This window comes from Pinus tabuliformis, chromosome 1_1, assembly GCF_031772625.1.
Source record: "Pinus tabuliformis cultivar Carrire ecotype Pingquan chromosome 1_1, CPIR1, whole genome shotgun sequence".
Classification (NCBI taxonomy): domain Eukaryota; kingdom Viridiplantae; phylum Streptophyta; class Pinopsida; order Pinales; family Pinaceae; genus Pinus; species Pinus tabuliformis.
Genome location: NC_142297.1, coordinates 260915857 through 260935068, shown reverse-complemented (window position 1 = coordinate 260935068; position 19212 = coordinate 260915857).

Below are 19212 nucleotides of genomic sequence, written 5' to 3'. Positions count from 1 at the left end.
TTTTGTTTTCTCAATTTCTTTTCTTAGACCCACAATTTCACATTCTAACTTTTCATTGTGTCTTTCCCTTTTAGCAAGTTGGAATGTCAGAGTATCTATTATCATACTCTTTTCTTCTAGAAATATTTTAAGTTTAGAAATTTCTTCATAGAGACCATCTTCATCTAAAGCATCCAAGAAATCATCATCTTCAAAAGCCATCAGAAGTCTATAATCATTACTATTTTCATCTTCATCACTATTTGATAAACCATCACTATCTTCATGCGTACAGTAGCTCTACTTATTTACACTTTGTTTTCTATTCCATTTTGCTATTTCCTTACCTTTATCAAGCTTATCTTTGTGAGGAAATTTGGTAGCATAATGACCTACTCTTCCACAAGCAAACAATTTGAAAGGTAGTTTACCTTTGAATATTCTAGAACCCCGTTGAAGGTTCTTAACAAAGTTTGATTCTTCCTCTCCTTCTGATGTATGTCCTGACTCATTGAGTTCTCCTTTTCTTGAAGCTTTGAATGTGGCTTCTCTCATATCTAATGGACCCCCTTTTCTCATTTCAAAAGTAGTTAGGATTCCATGCAGCTATGACATAGTAATACTCTAAAGATCCTGATTTTCTTCTATGGCTGAAACTTTTGATTCAAACTTAGAAGACAAGGATCTTAGAACCTTCAACTAAAGTAACTTCTTTTATCTCTTCACCCAAGTTTTTCATGTGATTAACAATCTCATCTATACGTGAAAAATAATTAGCTACACTTTCATCATTGTGCATTCTGAGAGTTTCATATTGAATTCTTAGAGATTGTAGTTCTGCACGTTTTACCTGATCGTCTCCTTCATACCTTACAATGATCTTGTTCCATATTTCTTTAGCGGTTTCAAGCTGCCTTGACGAATTTTGATTGTGATAGACTCCCCAATAGAGTATTGACAGCCTTTGCATTTGTTTCATATTGCTTTTTACCTGCCATATCTATAGGAGTTGCTGATGGAAATGTGTATCCTCCTTCCATGATATCCCAAACTTCTGTTCCAAGAGATTGAAGATAGGTTGTGGTTCTTACCTTCCAATAGACGAAGTTGCTCCCATCAAAGATTGGTGGCCTAATGGATGCCTCTCTTTCGTAGTTGCTCATGATGATAGATCTTCCTTCAAGCGATCAAGCTTCTTCTGAAGGACCTATTCTAATACCAATTGTTGGAAATAATATTGAGAGGGGGGGGTGAATCAGTATTATCAACTTAACAATATTTCATTTGTATAAATAGATTTATATACGCTACTTCTGTTAATTCAACTTGCGTATATACGCAACTGTGTTTAGAGCAATGAACATATACCTTGTAAAGTTATTATTTATTCATTTGATCATTAATCTGTGTATCAGAACCATATAAGCAGTAACAGGTACAGTAAAACATAGAAGAAAATCACACACAAGAACACAAGATATAAGGTGGAAACCCAATGTAGGTAAAAACCACCTGCTGCAATTCGTCTCTATCTTCTTTTAATAAGAAACTTCTTTTTACAATATTTCTGTACTGGTGCAGTCTCATAACAGTATGCAGGCTTCTACCTATAGAAGGCTACAACCTTCTCTCATTCTCAAGCTTCTTCTAGAAGGGAGCTATAACCCCCTTAGCTCTTGTACTAGCTGATGTACTAGTACACAGGTGCTGACCTACAGAATGCTACAACCTTCTCTTTTCTTCCAGGGACCATGTTTCATAAATTTTCAGACTAGATCCATTAATAACATCAATCAAACATCAAATATATCTGCATCAACCAATCTCCTTTGTACCAACCAAAAAAGAATCGAACAATCACTTTTCTAAAAGTTGTAACAGTAATAGTAACAAGAACCCAAGCCAGAACCCATAACACTACAATAGTAAACAGAAGTAGCTAAAACATATTTTATGAGATGTACACTACTTCAATGTGTCGAACCTGTGTTCATACGCACTTTTCTCAAGGAAAACCTGCGTATACGCTATTTTGAAATGCCGAACCAGCGTGTATATGCGCCTTTGCTATACTGAACCTGCGTACAGATCTGTAAAAGATGATTTACCCTTTACAACTATTCAGACATCAATTATACCCAGATCATCAGATTTACAGATTAAGACATGCGCCAATTATATAAGATCAAAACCACACAAATATAGTTCTCTTCAAGCCTTAAGATCTTGACCCATCAATAGAACTTATCATTCTTCAAGCACTCAGGTTCCTCCTTGATTTAGATCCAGCTATGCACCATAACCCAATGACCAGTATTCTAGATATTTATTTTCATTAGATATTCAATACTTAAGTGCCTTTGCCTATTTATCTCCTCCTCCTTTTATAGTCTTAGGCCTTACTCAATACCATGGTCCAAAACCACTTAGAAGCAATACCTTGGACCAAATACTTGGGGTCAATACCATGGGTCAAACTACCATGGACCAAATACCATGGACCAAAACCAAGTTTTCCAACATGTACGAGCTTTTCCTTGTGTGAAAGTGTGTGTATACGCATAAGCGACTTTTGGTCGGAGAACTCGTGTGTATACGCCGCTTTGTCAAGGGAAACTTGCATATATCTCTTTTTCTTTCATTCTGAGAGCCTGAACTATGATTTGTCATCTGAGTGAGTTGTCATCGAGGATAACACCTGTGTCATAGTGCCAAACCTGTGTCATAATGCCAACAATTCGCGCACCTCCGGCCAAGTTGTTCTATCTTTCTTCATACTTTTCATTTTGAGGCAAAGGTTCTGCAACTACACGTGAATTTGTTGAACCCCTAGATTAGCGTCCTGCATTGGTTTCTCATGTAGTCTCGTCGCGATTTCCAGAGCTTCTTCCTGGGTCCCGATCTATTGTTGTGATAGCGCAACCCTTAGGTGGGGCAGGAACGAGGCCACAAACTATTCGCGATGCTTCCCATCAGTTAGGTTCATGTTGTCTTCTAGGATCATACACTTCAATCTTTGATCCAAATCCTAGGGAATCTCCCCGAGATTCATCATGATATCCTTGAATCCAACAATTGATTGTGCTTGAGACTTAGGTCTACCGAATTCTCTATTCAGCGCAGTCTGGATATCTTCCAACATGGACGTTGGGTTATTAGTACTCTACTTAATGTACCACGTTAATGTGCGGTCCTACAAAGCACTAACCAGTGTTTATTTCTTCATTTGATCACCTGTGATACATTGGGCTTCCCATACACCCCTCGCGATGAACCAAAATTGGTTTGGATCTTCATTTCCTATGCCCTTGAATACAAGTAGCTTTACGGAGTTTGCCATGTTGAACAGTGGTGGAGGTAGTGGTGGTGTGGCTTGATGGGGTAAGTGGTGGAGGTGAGGATGGGGGTGGTGCGGATGGATGGGATGAGGATGGAGGTGGTGTAGGTATTTGTGGGAACCCTTGTCTTATCAATTGAATAGTGCTTAGCAGGGAAGCCTACACTTCTCTCTCGTCGTCACTCAAAGGAGGCTCAATCAATGGGCTATGCTCAGGACCTTTTCTTCCCCCATCCATGAAAGACTTTCCACTTCATGTAGCTCCAAACATCAAGGTAAATGCATGACTTGATTTTCACACAAGAGTATCTTAGTCCAAGTATTTAGTGATTTCAAATACTTACCTTGTAGTCCTTTGAAGAAGCGGCACTCTAATTCACTGTAGCTGACCGAAGTATCAACTGAAAACTTGGTTACAAACCCTCATATGATACAATTGCAGTGATTGATAGCATGCATGATCTTATGTTTAGAGGCTTCCAATCTCCGCACTAGTTCTGGGATCTAGAAAATTGGATTATCAAGCCTCCACCTTCCCTGGTCATCTGCCAGCTTCGCGATCCACTCATATAATTCAACTCGGAAGGAACAGAAGAACATTTCATGAATTTCTGTGTACAGATATATCTCTAACCAATGTTCCTTTGTTAATTGAAGATTACTATTTTCTTGCATCGGAAATTCATGAATCTTCCTATCCATCCAGTTTTCAATCTCTTTCTTAGTTGGGTTCCAATGATGCGACATCACACATCTCGTTGTTCAAATCCCAGTCCCCACAACGAAACCATTTTTTGGCTTGATGGGCCCTGACCTAGGTTCAGTGTTAGTTAGCCGAGCAAATCCCTACACTAGTGGACCTTTCGGCATCAGTCTGCAGAGTGCGGACCGAAGTCTCACCCATAGCAGTATGGGGGGATGCAGGAACCAAGTTTCCACACCTTGAGATGGTTTTGATGTCAGTTTTATACCTTAAACCCTTCCTTCGCATAGATCGATAAACCTTTAGGGCTTATCGATGTACTTTCTCTTCCGTCTCTTAGAACCTTCGCGAAGGTATATGATCATCCTTCGTGCAACCCTACCCAGTGTCTTAGGTACTTACATGTCTTTGTTATTGCATTATTGTATAGTTTCCTAAATTATCTTAAGTGTTCACCAAATTTACCATGCAATTAAGATTACCTTCATGTAAACATATATCCTTACTTGTGTTCATATAAGATATAGAAACATATACATTCGCGCATCAAATTAGCATTATAACATAAACCCAAAACATAACATAACATAATCACATGTGATCCGCAAAGGAAAAATACACAGTAATTTCATAATACTTCTCTTTATTGATGATTCATATTTTCAATACAGACTCTATCTTCCCTGCACACACATATGTAGGGGTCCGCGCACTCAAGTGTGAACCTCTACCCTAGGCCTCTGCACACTCAGCTGTAGAGCCTCTTCCTACACTAAGACTCTCACCTTTAGCTCTTCACAATTCATCTAAACTTAAACTTCCTTTTCTTCTCTTTTCTCTTAGACTCCTCTAAGACCTTCATTTTATACAATTCCATGGTCCGTGAACCAAGGGTGAAGCTCATCAAGCTGACACAACCTATCTTGAATAAGGGCAGAAAACCCTTTTTGACTCTTGATATCTTCGGGCTGACCACCAAATGCAGAGACTTTATATTTCTTTATACAAACTTCAGGCCTTCTACCCCAAAAATTGGGTTTTTAATGCCAAAATTAACCCTCAGGGGACCTGTTCCCAACACCTTGTTATCTACTTTGGTCTCCTACACTCAAAAGATCTCAAAACTGCTCCAATTCCTGCATTTAAGACATATTAGGACACATGACATAGAAACACATATTTAACTCTTCACGCTAAGAATAATATAACAAAATTTGTAAATAATGTGAGAAAGAGATTATTTTAAAGTTGGAGGATGGAATCGTGACCCTTATGATATACCTATTAATGAGCATCATCATCACCCCCTACTGAAACTATTTCTCATCCTCTAAGAAACTCAGTCATATATGTCCATGTCTTTCATGGCTTTGGTGGTCTCTCTGACATCCCAAGGTTTTTTAAATGGTGTGCCTTCTTGAGGATAGAAGCTTGCATCCTTCTCTATTTTGTTCCCTTGTTTCCTTTCGTCTTCTTCATTCCTTCCTTCTTGTAGACCCATCAATAAAGGTGGACTAAGCTTGAGTCCAATCTAGTTGAGTTTTAATATTTGCATGAGCCTTTTGTTCATGGGTGTCATTTCCAATGCATTCCACAACCTTTCAAGAGAGTGATACTCCTTGATCTAGAGACAGTGGGGTAAGGCATTCCATCTTCTCTAGCATGCTTGATGGCTTTCAGTTCCTAATAGACTTAGCATGTATTAAAAATGTGAGATGGCCTCCTATTAGGTGGGAATGTATCTAGGTGCTAGATCAACATCATTTGAGATGATATTATGAGTACTAATTACAACCATTCGGCTTGTCTTCTCTGCCCTCATATAGAGTGGTTACTTTTCTTCCTTTTCCATTACTTTGTGTACCTCCTTAGCTGTTCCCTCCTCATGAGTCATCCAAGATGCAAGGGCCATCAATTTCAAGTCCCCCAACTTTGCATTGGGATCCCAAACATTCATATCATTTAAGGTGAGGTTATTCTTGTAGAATTCAACCAATTTGGCTTTGTCTTCTATGCTACTTTGGTCACACAATTCAATGAATTGTTTGTAATCCTTAAATGGCATGGATCCATGTTGTGCTAAGGTCTTGATTTGGAACTGCATCCACTAATCTTTGAGAAAGAGTGCATAGGAATTGGATGGTTGTCTAGATTGTAGTGCCTCCATGGAGAGGACTGCCATTGTGGCAAGTTGGGTTTCATTCTCTTGCAATTTCTTCCTCAACCATCTATTTTCTTCCTACAACTGTTCTCTCATTGTTGACTCTTTCTCCCATTTCAAGGACATTCTCTTCGACAAGGACCACATCTTCCACCTTTTTGGATTTATAAATATACATCCATTTGCGGGTACTTCCTCTTTCTTCTTCAAGTTCAAAGAAAAATGGTATTGCAAATTTTTGTGGAATAATTCTCCCTCCTTCAATGAATTTATAATAGGATCTAAAACTAGGCGATGGACTAGGCTCCTGTAGCTCTGGGAAATCCTTCTCAAATTTTTTTGGGAAGTTTCCCCCTCATGTTTCTCATTCTTCTCTTTCTATAGCACACTATGTATTTCTTTCAACTTCCCTTTTCCTTTTGGTTGGAGTATGGCAGGTGTCTTGGGTTGTTTAAAACCAACTAGCCACAATGGAAAGCCTCTCCATGGAGGCACTACATTGCAGACAACCATATAATTCCTATGCACTCTTTCTCAAAGAGAAGTGGATGCGGTTACAAATCAATACCTTAGCACAACATGGATCCATGCCATTTCATGACTACAAACAATTCATTGAATTGTGTGACCAAAGTAGCATAGACGACAAATCCAAATTGGATGAATTCTACATGCATAACCTCACCTTGACTGATATGAATGTTTGGGATCCCAATGAAAAGTTGAGGGACCCATAACTGATGGCCCTTACATCTTGGATGACTCATGAGGAGGCTAGTGATGAGAAGGTATGGAAAGTAATGGAAAAGGAATAAAAAGAACCACTCTATATCAGGGTAGAGTAGATAAGCCCAATGGTTGTAATTAGTACTCACAACATCATCTCAAATGATGTTCATCTAGCCCCTACATACCTTACCACCCAAGAGCATGCCATCTCACATTTTGAAGACACACCAAGGATGTTAGGAACAAAGAGCTAGCAAGCATGCCAAAGAAGATGGAATGTCTTACCCCATAGTCTCCATATCAAGGAGTATCATGATCATGAAAGGTTGAGGAATGCATTGGAAATCACACCCCTATACAAAAGGCTCATGAAAATATTAAAAGTCATCGGGATTGGACTCATTGGGTCTACAATAAGGAAATAATGAGGAAGAGGAAAGGAAATAGTGGATAGACATAGAGAAGGATGCAGGCTTCTATCCTCAAGAAGGCACACCATCTACAGAACCTTGCAATGTCAGAGAGGCCACCAGGGTCATGAAAGACTTGGACATAGATGACTAAGTTTCTTAGAGGATGAGCAACAATTTCAGTAGGGGGTGATTATGAGGCTCATCAATAAGTATATCATAAGGGTCATAATGCCATCCTCCAGCTTTAAAATCATCTCTTTTGCACATTTATTTACAAATTTTGTTATATTATGATTAATGTGGGGAGTAAAAGATGTGTTGCTATGTCATGTCGCATAATATGTCTTAAATGAAAGAATTGAAGCAATTTTGAGATAATTTGAGTGCAGGAGCTCGGAGTAGACAACAAGGAGATATTCTAGGAGGTTGTCCACCTCCTTAAATCCCCTAATCAGTCAAATATCATCGCTCTATCTCTCATCAACTCAAGGTCATTCTTAGCCAAGGAAGCTAAGGTCACTGGTAGCCAAGCTAGTGCAGTTCAAGGAATATCTAGATCCACATTTCCCAAGTTTGGGAGACAGACTTCTCTATTTTCTAGGGAGGTCTTGGTAGCTACCCTTTTGTATAAATAAACATGCTAAGGAACTCATTATGATTTGAATTTTTGTTGTATCTAAGAGGCTTTTGAGCTCAAGCACTTGTGACTGCTATTTTTGATGATGTATTTGACATTTATAAAATGATAATGAGAAGTTTCATTTTGATCCATCACTGAGTTAGTCCAGAGGGTTAAATCTCCATTTTTTGGGCCTAACTCTAGTAGCTTTGATCCCTCTTATGCATTTAAACTTATTTTAGCTTAGAATGTTTGATTAGTTGTTTCATTTTAGTACAGTATAGTTCCTCAAAAAATTTGTGATTGTGGCCTCTATGTCATCTCTCTCATGAGAGCATGATTAGAGGACTCCACCATCACAACCCAAAATCATTGTGTGATTTTTTTTTATGATTTATTGGAATAGTCTACATTTGTTATCTTGCTTTAAATATTATTATTGTAGCTTAGAAGCTAATTTATTGCATAGATTAAGTTCTTAGCATCAGTTAGATAGTTTCTGAATTCAATTCATCTTTTCCACCATTGATTGTAACATTTTGCAAATAAAAAGAATAAGTGCATGTGATGTTGCAGGATTGTTGGATATACAGGGAATGGATATTTTCACCACCTCCATCTATGACTTCTCCACTCTCTTTGGATGAATGCAACCAAAATTGTTGATCTCTATTTTTAGGTCACCATGATTAGCCTTCTTAGCCCAAAGATGGCCTTCCTTAGGTGTTGGGTTTGGCTAGGAGTCTTGGTCACATTCCATAAATTTCCGACAACCTTCATCCATATTGCCATCACTTTCTCCCATCATCCTTACCCTCCAAACCCTCTCGAAAAAAATTATGTAGCATTTTAGGACTTCCTTTAGCAATACAGGGATCTTGTAGCAACTTCCTGTAGCAACCTATTTTTCCCCTGTTTTGACCTTTAATACTAGTTTATCTTAGTTTAAGAGTAGGTTGACCTCTCAACTTGGACTCCATGATCCGAGGTACCACCTAGGCCATTCCCTCCATTCATTTTCCTTTAATACAAGAGAAAATAACATTATTTTCTTCATTACAGATTTGACAATTAGGAGATTACTTAATCTACAAGTGCGAGTTAGATAAATTATGCTTGAATTCTTGAGTTGTGAATCGATAGATAATATTCTATCTTCAATTGAATCTGATAGCTAGATCGTTATCTGCAATTAAGGTAGTTTCGTTTGTGTAGATAGCATAATTCTCTTTTCCATTCAGAATTGATTAGTTAGAATTTACAAGTTGAGCAAGTATCATTTACATTTCTTGAAAATAGAGTAAAAATTCCATTTTCAAATTAGTTTAGGCTTTTATTTAATGACATTCACCCCATTACATCAGATCAACAAAAGAAGGACACATTTTATGTTTCACATATAGTGTCGATACCTCTTAAGTTTGTATGAACCCTAGGTTGATAATTAAAATTGGTAGGCTTGGGAGTTGCAACATTCTTGTTTCAATATTGAGGCTCATCAGTACCTATACATACTTCTATAGTTTGTTGTATCATGTGCATAATCTCCATATACTTGTCATCCCACTATCCTCCATTCAAGGTCCTGTCTTGTAACTCTATCACATAAGAGCTCATAGATACTATATGAATCACATGTACCTTCCTACCAAGATCATCTGCAACCTGGTTCTCCTTTCCCTTAATATAATTTATCTCGAAATCAAACTCACTAAGGGTAGCCAACCATCTAAATTTCTTGACATTTAGATTTGGCTGGTCAAACAAGTATCTCAAGCCATTGTGATCTCTCATTAATACAATTATCCTACCAGGAAGATAATGCCTACACATCTTCAAGGCATGAATAATAACTGTCAACTCAAGATCATGAGTCACGTAGTTCATCTCATGCTCATTCAACTTCTTGGACTCATAGCATACCACCTATCCCTCCTACATAAGGACTCCACCAAGTCCTCTTTTACATGCATTTATACACACTACAAATTCTTTATCCAGATTTGCAATCTTAAGGACTAGACCATTGGTCAACAACTGCTTCAGTTTCTCAAAACTTGTCGTACATTCTTCTATCCATTCAAACTTCCTACCTTTCCTCTGCAAGGATGTCATAGGATATCCAATGCATGAGAAGTTACTGATGAACCTCTTGTAGTAACCTTCCAATCCCATGAATGATCTCACCCCTTCCACCTTCTTAGGAGCTTCCCACTCCATGATGGTAATGCACCTCTGTCTGAAATAATTTTGACTTGTTAAGATTTGCATACTATTGAGGCTCTCTTAGCAATCTCAACAGTGCTGCAAAATGCTCGACATGCTCTTCTTCATCTTGGAGTATATCAAGATATCATCAATGAATACAACAACAAACTTTTCTAGATAAGGATGAAACACACTATTCATCAAACACATAAATTTAGTTGGAGTATTAGTCAGATCAAATGGAACTACAAGAAACTCATAATTCCCATACCTAGTCCTTCTGGTAGTCTTGTAGATATCCTCTTCCTTGATGTGTACCTAATGGTAACCTCATATTAATTCAATGTTAGATAACATTGTTTCTCCCTTCAACTGATCAAAAAAATCATCAATCCTCGGCAATGGGTACCTATTCTTGATCGTTACCTTATTCATATGCATGTAACCAATGCATAATCTAAGAGTACCATCTTTCTTCTTTACGAACAACACTAGTGCACCCCAAGGTGATACACTTGGCCTAATGTATCCTTTTTCAAGCATTTTCTTTAACTGCAATTTCAACTCTAATATCTCTAGGGTACTCATATCTTAAGGTGTATTCGATGTTGGTGCTACTCCTGGCACCAAACCAATAGAGAAATCCACTTCCCTGTGAGGGGGTAACTCTAAAATTTATGCTGGAAACACATCCTAATATTGCTGCAATACAGGGTACCTCTTGAAAATGTATGCATCCCCAACATATTTATCGTTGTCACTAGATATATTCATTGTAAACCTCACACAACCTTTTCTACAACTACGCTTAGCTTGCATAACGGTAACCATCCTCACTGATATAGGCTTCTTCTTTCCCTGCAAAATTCTCTTTTCCCCATTATCATCCAAGCACTTAATGGCCTTGTCGAAGAAATCCACTTTGGGCCTGTGAAGGTACAATCAATCCATACCAAAAATCATGCTATACGATCTCAATGGAAGTTCATTCAAATGTACTGCTATAGGAATACCATTTAACTCAAATGCACAAGCTCTTACCCAATGGTGAACTCTCTTCTTTGTACTTGTAGCCAATTGTACCAACCAAGATTCAGCATGCACTTATTTTCTCAAACCAAATGTATCCACCAGGTCATAATTAATATAACTATAGTTGTATCTGGGATCAATCAAAATAGAAACAACTTGATCAAAAATCTTACCACCCATCTCAACGATAGATGCCTAATGATCTACTTGCCTAATGTCCACAGCTATATAAATCCTAGGAATGCTATGACCAATATCCCCAACTGTAGGCGCCTCCTAAGCACTATAGATCTAACATCTACCACCATGATATTGCAAAGAAGCCCTCTTATGATGATCCTTTCCACATATCCAACACTATAACATTGCTCTACCATCGCCTCTAGCCTGTTGATCTCCATGTCCCTTCTCAAATGTATTGAACTTATTGTAAGGGACTACATTTTAATTTTCACCCGCATCTTGAGGGATTCCTCTCTTTGGTGGCCATTTTCCTTTAACTTTCTCATTTCCTTTCAATTCATGCGTAGGATCAACTTTGCGTTTTGACTGCTCATAATAATGTTTCAGCTTTCAAATTGCCTCCTCCAACAATCTAAGCACATCGAACTCAATCTCGTCTCTGTATTCTACTAGAAGTCCACTAATGAATTTCTGAACCTTGGCCTTCTCCTCCTTGAGGTAAGGCACATATCTCAACAACTCCAAGAACCTTCTAGTATACTCATCATCTATCATGGAAACCATCTACAACTCATAAAACTCCTTAGCTTTGTAATCATAATACCTTTCTGACAAATACTTCTTCTTGAAGAGCCTCTCAAACTCATTCCAAGTCAATTTTTCCTCCTGAATACCTTTATCATTCTTCACATCCTCCCACCAAATATCTACCTTCCCTTCAAGACTTAAAGTGGTTATCTTTGCTTTCACATTCTCTGAGTAATCATGCAATCTGAAGAACTTCCTCATACCAAGCAACCATGCCTTAGAATCTTGTGATTTCTTCAACTCTCCATCAAATGTAGGTGGATTTTCTTTCTTAAAATCATATAGAAAATATCCCTTATAGAAAGAGTGATAAGGGATATGTTTTGTAACTTAGATAGTAGACATGGTTGATCAAATATTTGTTTCAGCCAATCACCCCTGTGCCATATTCCATGCATGAATGTGGGATCTCATGGATAAACCAATCCAAAAAAAACCTTAAAATCAATGCTAAGCTGAAATGTTAAATCAAAAATAAACAAATCCTACTATCTAAGTTGCAAAAGTAAAAAGCATCAAACAATACTAATGTGAAAGTAAAGAAACTAAACTAAATATGTTTTCACTTTTTTGGTCTTTGTAGGCAAAATCAAGTATGAAAACTAATTGTTCTTGTGGATGTGACAGGTGGATTGAAGGTGCTTAAGGATGGAGAGAAGGTTTATGAAGTGGTTGGATGGTGTGGAGGGGTCCTAGGAGGCCTTTTGTGACTTCCTAGAGGTTTCCTATCAATTCCGCCTCAAAACGGGCCGTGTAAGGAAAATCTACAGGATGTACTAGAAACCTACTAGATGATCGTGTAGGAATTACAGGAAACCTACAGGATATAACCGAGAGCTAATTGTGAGGTGTTGGAGGTGTTTGGAATCTTAGGAAAGGTTTGTGATGGGTGGAATGGAGTGTTAGAAGGTACAGGAGCACTCAAGAGTCAATATCCAAGATAAGAGATGTCTAGATTCGCTCAATGTGTTTAGGAGAATTTCAATGAAAAATGATGAAAACCTAGTGAGGGTGATGGTGAAGACAAGGGATGGCTAAGTTGGATGAAGTGGAAGGGGGCTGTTGGCTATGAAGGCTTCGTCTCCTCCTGAAGAACCTACTCTACACAAAACATGTGTGTCTTCCAAAAAACTATGCAACAAGTTACATTTTCATAAACTAGAAAAGCAGAACTAATGAATCAATTGTCAATATTATGCATGAAGAAAGTTGATGAAGGGAATGAAAGCATGAGTGAGATTTTATTGCAAAAATGGAGATGGAAAAAGATGACAACGAAATCTTCCTTGCAACATTAACCAAATACTAAATGTAAGACAACAAAATCCAAAGCTCATAAAATAACTATAAATCTATGTTTTTGGGGTTGATGAAGGTTCCCTTCCTCAATTCATGGCCCTAGAGGGAGGAAGTGAGGCTGAGACACCTATCGAAAACCTTGTGGTGATCCTTTTTCTCCTTGTTAACCTACTACTTGGAAGAAGTCACAAATGGAAGTAAACTATCACACAACCAATCTATTCTAGACTACCTCTAATGGAAATGCATCTAATAAGAAAATTAACAATTAAGCTATGAATCTACACTAAGCATACATGTAGAATAAAGAGGAGCCTTGGCTACTAGGGTGAGGCCCTAACCCAAGAGCTTAAGCCCTTTGAGTTAACGCAGTGCTAGCTCAAAACAAAACTCGTTCGTATTACCAAAACAAAAAATTACATCAAAAGAATTGCCACAAGTCTTGCACCTTGAAAATAGAATAGAGTTTTACAATCAAAAATCCAAATCCTACTGAGGTCCTAGGCCTCTCTACTTATACATATGAAGTCTCCAACACCTTTATTAAAATTACAGAGGCTCGGCTTCCAAACTCGAGATAAATTGGTGCTTTGTCTCTCACTTGCTTGACTACCTTCTAATCCTCATGATTTGGTTCTTTTCACTCTGAGCTGATGGAGGACTATTCGAATCGAAGGGTAATAAATGAAGAGGATTTACCTCCTAATCCCTCTCCCTTGTCCCATTCATGTTTTGACCTTGGTCTTTGCCAAAATTTCTTGATTTTCTCCTTTAATCCTGCATTCAATGCACATTAGACCACAAAACAAAATATTCAACTCTAACTCACCTCATAAACAAAATATAATCAAAAGCATGCAATAAGTTATGATAATAGTTGGTTTGACTAAGCTAGGAGGTGAATTAAGGCCCATATAATTACCCAATTATGAGGCTCATCATAGGCCTCTATTTTCTTCATTTTCCATTATTTTCCTTCAATTTCCTCCTCACATGCAACATGTGACGTTTCACCTTCCTTTTCTCCTATTTTCATAAATAAATGTGTCAAAAATTCCTTTTTGCCTTATTTAATTCCTTAGCCATTCCCTTTTCCAATTTCCATAGCCATAAACACATCCAGTGATGCCCACTAGGATATCTTTGCCCAACATCCAGCTTGGAATGAGTGTCCCTTAACCATGGTCTCATTTTTCCTTTATTAACTTTTATTACATGAACTTTTAACTAGAGGTTGTTACATGAATTTAACTAATTAGGCCTAATTAAGCCACTAAAATAAAATAATGCGAAAAATAACAAATTTTTGGTGACAAGCCCAAAAAATAGCTCAATAATGTAAAGATAAATCCTCTCAAGAGGGTTGAATGATCAAGAAAGTGAGTCGATGGGCCTTTGAGGAGGTCTGATGAAGTCCAAGGGGTGTCATGATGAAGAAATTGACTCCCAACATAGTGAACAAGTGGTTTCCCCCTTGTTATCCAATCAAGAACCTATGGTGCTCCCAAGTGGGTGCGGGAGAAGAAGTACATCCTCTTGAATCAAATATGCCTATAGACCATCTTCAAAGGATGGAGCGATGACATAAACCCTCCATCTATAACAAGAGGTATCCTGGAACATATTCCAGGTGTTTGGTGCGATTATGGAGCCGATTGGGCATGGTGGATCAAGTGCATCATCAACATCCAAAGGTGGAATACGAGCGAATAAATGAACATTGTTGGGGATCCATGAAGTAATACATACTATGTTGGAAACCCATGGCTCTCAACTCTCACCCTACAAGTGCCAATGTGGCCCTTGGGAGGGTTAGAATCCTATATAGGGAGACCAAGTCCTAAATGGATAGCCACTTGCAATCCTGCATAAGATTCAATACGTCCCCTTGCCCTAGAATACAAAAAATAATTAGAATAATCAAGTAAAATGCTTACAAATCACGGGATCAATGGGGAAATTCTTGGTGGCATGCCCTTCCATTGTGGGATTTCGCAGGTACAAGTGTCTGCAAGCTCAAAAGGGGGTTAGCCAAGGACCCTATTAGGTGGTTTCAACCTCTAAAGGGGGTGTCCATAGTACATCATTTAAGAAGTATGTGGAAAATGATATAATGATGGAATGGAGTGGGGATTCGGGGAATCATCAAGGCCACATGTCAAGGTGCATTAGGTAGCCATAATAATGGAAGTCCATACCTGGGTATATGAGTGTGGGAGGGAGAAAATTGTGGTACATGAGTTACCTTGACCTTTGTTTTTCCACCCTTCTTCATATTCCTTTTACCTTTTATTTATTTTTCCTCATAAGTTCTCGAGGATCTAGGGGATTGAGATCATGATGTGTAATATTGTAGTAATGGATACCCCCTTTGAGGTGGTGCACTTCATCACCCACGAGGGGTTGGGACAATCATGGGTTCCTTTATGATATAGGGGGCTCATCTAGGGCCCATAAGAACCACGGTGATGACAATATATAAGGGGTAGACCTCATTTTTGACCTTTTCCCATGTTCTAAATTTGTATGTCCTGAACATCTATTGCATTTTGTGGTACAATTTCTATTGAGAGTGGCCAAATTATGTTTTTCTTTTTTTAGTTGCATCAACCTCCAAAGCATCATTCTAGTCCCGACCCAAGGTTTGGTCAAGGGGAGGGGGAGTCTAACCTTATGTGGACCCAGATGGGAAAATATATGAATAGGGATAAAATGAGTGGAAGGGGAGTGATGTAGGTGGTATCAAGAAGTGGGACCATGTGGTGAAGTAAAATTATGAGTGTGGACATCCCTCAAGCCCAATAGCGGGTCTAGCCATAAATAAGACATTCTATGGAATATTTCCTTAGGTTAGAACAAATTAAGAGGGCTTACCTCATAGTCCACTTATCCTTTTTGGTGATGACCTTGCTCCTTCACTCCAGCTACCTCCTATTTCCTTCTCTGAGCACCTGAAACAAGTAAGCAATAACAAACAACAACCGTGATAATAGACAAATTGTAATTCAAACTACTTAACAAGTCAAGAAGCATTAAGACATAAACATGTAAGATGACAATTATGTAGGAAATCAATTGATAGTTGTATATATATTAAATCAAGAAGAGGACAACCGATGTCTTGATGTTGTTGTTCTCCTCTGAAAAATCCGAGTTCCCACACACTTCCGTTAGCATTCCATGATGGCCTCAACAATAGTAGTCTTAAGGCTCTTCCCTTTAGTCTTCAAACTAAACCAAATTCATACTTCTCCCTCACACAACTAGAGAGCTACAAACTATGTATAACTTGATTACTTCAAGCTCAAAACCTCAACCAGGGCTTCATTTGAAATAGCACACACACACACACACACACACACACACACTAGTTTGTGATTGGGAAAAATGGAGGTTTATATAGGAGAGATGGATCCTCTTGTCATGGGAGAAGGTATTATATTTTGAGGTAGTTCCATCATAATAGGGGAAAGGAGCCTAAAATGACCTCCTTAGCTCCATCTAGCCTAACCATCTACCAGACTTCCATTACGAAGCTTCTAAAGCCAGAATTTTCGGCTCTATTTTTAAAAAACTTTCCAAAAGAGGACTGGCATGACTGGAAAATAGATCAGTCACTCTGTTCAGTGCTAAGGATAGTTGTAATCCATACATATTGGAGTGAGGATGACATTGGTCATTAGTGCCGCTCTTGTAAATTGGGCAAAACAAAAGATTCTTGGGAAATGATGCAAAGGGGAATTATTCTGCTCATGAAGAGGGACACAATGTGTTGGAAATAATACTGAGAGGGGGGGTGAATCAGTGTTATCAGATCAGATAAAACTTTTCAATTTCATACTCAGAAACATATACGCGACTTCAGTTAAGTGAACCCGCGTGTACACGCGACTGTGTCTAAAGCAACTAGCGTATATGCAGAGATCTTATGATTCAGTTAATCTTATCTTCAGTAAATGCATCAGGATATTATTAAGCATATTAACAGTAAACAGATGCAGTATAACAGAATAGATCATCACACAAAAGCCACACACATGAACACCATGATATAAGGTGGAAACCCAATGTGGGTGAAAACCACCTGCTGCAATTTGTCTCTTTCTTCTTTAATGAGAAACTTCTTTTACAATGTACTGGTGCAGTCCTTTACCAGCACGCAGGCTACAACCTGCAGAGGGCTACAACCCTCTCTCGTTTTCCAACTACTTTTGGAAGGGAGCTACAACCCCCTCAGCTCTTGTACTAGCTGATCCATTTACTAGTACGTAGGTGCTGACCCTACAACCTTCAGGGACCACGTTTCATCAATTTTCAGACTGGATCCAAGAGTACAAAGCAAACATTACCGCAATACAATCATCAACTTATACTTGCATCATAATTCATTAAACAACCCAATACCGAATCACTGAAACCCTGTCATCAAGAACACAGAACCCAAACCAGAATCTAGAACTCTGCAACAACCACCAGAATCAGCAGCAACCTGAAATATTAACACTTATCATGCATACGCTACTTCACTGTACCAAAACCGCGTGTATACGCGCTTTCTCCAAAGGCAACCCGCGTGCAGATCTAGAAATGATTACTTCTGCCTTTGCTGTCAGATCCGACCCTTGCCAAGCGTCCCGAACAGATAACCAGCAATACCAGATCTTCTCACTGCGTCAGACACCCACAATCCATCCTCCTTTGCCTAGTGATCTTCTCCTTATATAGCCTTAGGCCTTGTTCAATACCAAGAGCCAAAACCATAGAAACACAATACCATCAACCTCGAAACTAGGGATCAACACGTCCGTCGAGACATAATGGTCCGAAACCATAGGCACAACTTCCAAGGACTAACCGCCATGGACCAAAGGTACTTTTCCACATACACGCGCTTTTTCTGAAGCCAACCTGCATGTACACGCGACTTGGTCTTAACAAACCTGCGTGTATGAACTTCCTTGGCAAGCTGTACTAGGATCTGTCTTCTGATTAAGTTGCCATCTCCTGTACCAACTTCTGAGCATCTGTACCAACCTCTGAGTGAGTTGCCATCAAGGACAACACTTGAATCATAATGCCAACAATCTCCCCCTTTGGACTTGATGGCAACCACCACACCAAGTCACTCTCCCCCTTTGACATCAAGGGCAAAGGGTGGACCAAGATATTCTCTTCTTTGGTATACCCTCTCCTGTCCATACTCCCCCTGAGTACATGCTGAAATCTCCAAATGTGCTCCCCCTTTGTGTATGCCAAAGTGTACCAATCTATCCATCCTGCTCTTGCTGAATTGTGCTGTTCATGCTCCCCTTGACTGTAGGCAAGATCTGCAAAAGATGTTCTTCAAGAAGAACAAAGACTTATACATCATAGAAGACCTTCCTATCACCAAAAGACTCAACATACATTCATCACCCAACCTAGTGGGGATATACCAATATTGACTCATCCACCTAACCATGTGAAGATACATGATAATACATGAACATTTCATCATTCATCCCAGGCATAGTGGGGAAACCAACATAGGTCGTTACATGACCTTGACATCATAAAAGAGATACATGACATAGTGATGAAATATCTAGACCAAGACTTATGAAAGCCACCAACAGCATCATGATCTGTACCATAAGCATCAGCCTGCAATACCATTCCTAAATAGTAAGATGTATCATTTAGCTTCATAGACTTTATCAACACCTTCTAACCATAATGCCAACAATGCATTATTTGAAGAATATTCTCCCCCTGAGTGTAAGCCAACCATGTCTGAACCATTTCCTGAGTCTGTTCTGTTCCCCCTGAGCCTGAGCCAACCATGACTGAACCTGGGTCTGTTCTGCTGCCCTTTCTCCATATACGCGACTTTGCAGCCTGTAACGCGCGTATATACGCGACTTGTCTTCATTATATAAGCGTATGCAGGATGGAATACTGAATTTCACTTTCAGATTCCCC